Here is a 5,000-nt window from a genome sequence, read left to right on the forward strand (position 1 = left end):
GCCTCCACATTGATTAGGACCAAGAGGACCATGTTGGAAAGGGCGGAGGTGGCCGACGCGCCTCAGGCGAGTTGACGAAGAGGTGGGGGCTTCTATCACAACATTTCTTTCACAAACTTAATAAAAAACTTCTTTCGATAACCCTAAGCACAGTCCTGATAAACCCCTAAATCCCTTGGCAATTTGTTAATGAAGAAGACAAGATGGCTGGTCGGGTTGGGGAGGGTTGCAGAGCTCTGCTGAAAGTTGGTCTCGGCTCCTCAAGCCGCGCCTGGGGCTGACAGACACATGTCACCACGAGAAAGAAAACGGACGACACCCAGCCCTGAGAGAGAAGTGCAAGTGGCGGGGGTGGAGGGAGAGGAGGGCCACGGCAAGGAGAAGGAAAACGGGAAGGAAGGTGGGGAAGATGGAGAGACGGAGAAGGAGCACGGGTGATGCTTGAGAAAGGAAGATGGGAGGAATAGTGAGTGGAAAGAAGAATATGAAAAGATGCAATACAGGAGGGTGGAGAAAAGAGGAAGACGAGGAGGACAGAATGGAGAGAAGAAAGAAGGAATAGAAGGAAAATAAGAAAGCAGAGGAGAAACGGAAAAGAAAAGTATGGAGTAAAAGATGAAACGGAAAAGGAATGCAAAGAAGAAAGAATAGAAGAAAAGCAAGAAGATGGGGGAGGACAGGCGAAGGAGAAAGAGGAGGTAGGAAGGAATATGGGAAAGGAAAAGAGGATGGGAAGAAAAAACTGGAAAAAAAAAAGACGAAAGAGAAGGAAGACGATGTGGGTGAAAAGGAGAAAAGAGGGGTAAGAGACGTTGTGGGTAAAAAGGCGTCATGGTAAGAGGAAATGGGAAGACGGATGGAGTGTGGACAAAACGTGGAAATGATGGTGCTACAGAAACAGAAACACTTAGCAAAGGTTATGGAAAAAGGGAAGCTTAAAATCGTGGAGAGAATCAGAGAGATGCACAATTTTTTTTTTTTTTTTTTTTTTCTGGAGCTTACATTTGGGCTGGAGATGGACAACGGAGCAAAATAGCAGACGAAGAAGAAAAAAGACAAAGAAAAAAGAAAAAACAGGTTCTGCTCCTTTGGAAGAGGGCTGGAATAGAGGCCGTGTTAGAAAAGAACCTGAGTTGGAAATGGTATGAAATCATTATTCTGGAGACTGAAGGCAAGTATTGTATGTGAGTGACTTTCACAAACACACAGGGACTCTAATGTTCTTTACTAAGAAAGGTCGACTTAAATTTGAGTCTTAATTGGTTTCATATGTCATTGGGTGGGAACCATATTAAAAAAAAAGGTCTGGTTTCGTCTGGTCTGGTGTGGTCTGGGAATTCGAGAACTTTAGTCTTAAAAAAAAAAAAAAAAAAAAAAAAAAAAAACACTAACACCGCAAAAATACAAAGAAAGATATAAGCTCCAGCACTAGTATAACGATTTCGTACTATACATGAAAAGATCAATCCATATTAACCCATATTCGGTCACATAGAACCTCAACCAACTACAGAGACTTCCCTCTTCAGACCAACATTTCTACCACCTCTGTTTAACCATTTTTTCTCTAATCATTCCTCAACGTTATCCTGCCAATTAGACTTTTTCTTCCCCACTCCCAGAACCAGTGTTGTCATCCACGTCCATCCCAGTTCTGTTCATCTTCTCTCCTTGCTCACAATTTTACCAAATATCTCTCTCGCGACTTGTTTTGATATCCTTTCAATTTTCCCTAGATCACTCGTACTCCTTAGACACCACAACCTCCGCCTTCACCTCACAGCTATGTGCCCTCATTTTCCTGCTAACCCTGGGTTTGTTTAACCTGTTTCCTTATGTACCCCCATACTTATGTATTACTGTTCTTCGCCCTCCTGAAGACACAATTTCAACACTGAATTTTATCGTTTTCTATCCCCTAACTCCCACTAGATTTCGTTTAAAACTCGAATTGGGGGATTTTGTGGCCCATTAAGGACTCTAAGCTGAGAACCTCTGTACTAACCTTTCCTAGCACTTGCGCAATATTTTTGTACCTTTGCTTATCACATCCTTTATCATTTGTACTCCACCCTGGCTTTCAAATTTCCGTTTCCCTATCTTCACGACCTTGCTCGTTGTAGCTTTCTTCTTTCCTTAATAATCCCCCTACTGCAAGTGTGTGTGTGTGTGTGTGTGTGTGTGTGTGTGTGTGTGTGTGTGTGTGTGTGTGTGTGTGTGTGTGTGTGTGTGTGTGTGTGTGTGTGTGTGTGTCTGTGTACACATTGTTTCCAGGTTTCTCTGACTGAATACCAGTGGCTTTACAGCAGCCCGATACAAATCTTTAGAACAAAGCAGAAACCACTGAAAAATATATAAATATCTATTCTCTGCTGTACAAGCGTAGAAAGAGGAGGAGGAGGAGGAGGAAGAGGAGGAGGAGGAAAAGGAGGAGGAAGTGGAGGAGGAGGAGGAAAAGGAGGAGGAGGTGGGAGAGGAAGTAGGGGAGGAGGAGGGCAGTCGTCGGCTGTCAGCTCTCCTTATGCGAAAACAATATTGGAAAACCAATGGAAGTTGATAGATCCTCGGCCCGGGGATCGGGTGCCAGCTCCTTGGGGCTCCACCTGATGGGGGAGATGTGGGCGCTGATGAGACCTAGGGACAGGCGGTAGGAAATCTTTTTCGACATCTGGTCGAAAAGATCTATCACGTACAGACGACCACTCGTGTGTGTGTGTGTGTGTGTGTGTGTGTGTGTGTGTGTGTGTGTGTGTGTGTGTGCGTGTGTGTGTGTGTGTGTGTGTGTGTGTGTGTGTGTGTGTGTGTGTGTGTGTGTGTGTGTGTGTGTGTGTGTGTGTGTGTGTGTGTGTGTGTGTGTGTGTGTGTGTGTATTTACCTAGTTGTATTATACGGGAAGGGAGCTATGTTCGTGGTGACCCGTCTTCGTGTGTGTGTGTGTGTGTGTGTGTGTGTGTGTGTGTGTGTGTGTGTGTGTGTGTGTGTGTGTGTGTGTGTGTGTGTGTGTGTGTTGCATTCTATTTGACCGAATAATGAGGCAGATCACCTGCAGCAACATATCTCATTGTATGTTTACTACGTCCATAATTTCACACAATTCAAACCTTCGGTTCGTCTCTCCTGGTGTGGTTTCTAGAATCAAGATAAAATGCAGCTCAAGTTAAAAAAAAAAGAACACTAGATAAGTATCCGGAAGCTTTGCCTGTTTCCTTGAAACTACTAGAAACTTCTGACCTAGATCCGGTTGTTTGAATATACAAGTATCTAAATGTGCTTTCCACTGATCTTAGCACTACTTAAGAGTAACAACTGGTAACTACACTATTGTCTTCTGTTGCCAGGTGGTGACTACAGCTTCTGAGCACCAGAACCGACTGCTGACTCGAGGAGGAAGGGGCTAAGACCAGGAAAACCCGGCTTGTCCTCTTGGACACTATCTACTCACGCTGGAGGATTACCTGATGGAGGAGTGATGGGATGGGGAGCTGACGTGTATGGCAGGGGATGTGCGACGGGTGGGGGAAGGAGAAGGTGGGGGGAGAAACGAGTAGGAGGCATGAGGGGGTGGGGAGAAAATATGGGAGAGGGGCGAGGGGGGAGGAAAGAGAAGGGGGAGGGGGGAGGAGAAACGAGGGGGAGGAAGATAACGAAGGGGAAGGAACGAGGGTGGGGGGAAACGAGAAGAGGGGGGGACGATAAGGGGGGTTAAGTGGATGACAGAGGGACATGGATGGTGTGCGGATGAGAAAGCCTGGATGTTAGTGAAATGAAAAGTTGTGTACGGAAATGTTAATGGGAGGAAGGATGATTTAAGGTGAAAGGAAAAGGATGACGGGAGAGTGGGCTGGGTCTAGGACGTGGTTGACAGCTGACATCTAGTCTTTAAGGGAAGGAAATTGGCAATAACATACAAATCACACTGAGAGACAGTGCTAGCAATCAGGGGTAGTTATGATACACTAATAACAATACTTTCTTACCATATATAAACCTTACCATATGTAAAGCCTTAGTTAGCATATAATCTTAGAGTCAAGGAAATACACATCGTTGGTTGTTGCTGGGAAACTACATTACATACTAACAACAATAACAACATCCTAAGCTAAGAACGACTGTGTTCGAGTCTGTAGGGGTATTTCTTATCTTTTTTTTTTTCTTTTTTTTTGTACATCTGCTGTGGCTTAGTGGTTTCCAATGAGGACTCGCATTGACATGGGCCAGAGTTTGAGCCCCAGGAAACGTAGGCACTTATTCATCTGAAATTAAACATCGAAGCTGAAACCCATATAACGCTTGGGTGCCTATATTCGACTTATATTTAATCTGGCGTCCATCAGTAGCTTTTAGTCAGCTGAAGGGAAACCAATTATAAACGGTAAAGGGCCAATGACCTGGTTATGATGTTTCACCATATCATGAGCATGCAGCATGACAGCATGACTGGAATGGACCTGGAAGGCAATGTCCAGCTCTGGAAGCAGACCTTGGTCTGAGCTCCCCCCCCCCCCGCCTTCTTCCGCCCCCTCCTACCCTGCGCAATGATGGCTTCAAGCTAAACTCGCCACCACTTCACCCGCATCTCTACCTCCACCACCTCCTCCACCACAACCACCACCATCACTTCCTCTCCCCCCCCACCACCACCATTGACAACGCCAAAACTTCAGTGATTTTTCTGTCTCCACAACTGCCCTTTACACATCCTCAGCTATCACATTAACAACTTCTTTTGCTAGAGATGTCGAGACTGCCTCGCCTTCATCTAGTCCACAGTCACAGCGCTGTCATTACCTCCACTCCCCCCACCTCTCCGCTGTGGCTTCGTCCCTTCCTCAGCGTCTGCCATCAGAAGGAACTGTGGAACATATCAAATTCTTGCCCCAGTAATTGACATCGGTAGAGCTACGGCCAAAACAATAGCGGCCTTCCAGCTTCTCCGTCTTCGTCCCGTCTCCCTCTTCCGCTCCAAGAACAACCCTGTTCTTCTCTTTTGCGCTCAC

At 45.8% G+C, this 5,000-nt stretch overlaps 1 protein-coding gene across 1 annotated transcript in view; it reads right to left on the minus strand.

Annotated features, from left to right (window-relative positions):
* LOC143032295 (protein tiptop-like) overlaps positions 1-5,000 on the minus strand; it is a 115,834-nt gene that overhangs the window by 68,795 nt on the left and 42,039 nt on the right. The window lies entirely within an intron of this gene.

The sequence above is a fragment of the Oratosquilla oratoria genome, chromosome 13 (genome assembly GCF_046742065.1).
Source record: "Oratosquilla oratoria isolate Oo_2021 chromosome 13, ASM4674206v1, whole genome shotgun sequence".
Classification (NCBI taxonomy): Eukaryota; Metazoa; Arthropoda; class Malacostraca; order Stomatopoda; family Squillidae; genus Oratosquilla; species Oratosquilla oratoria.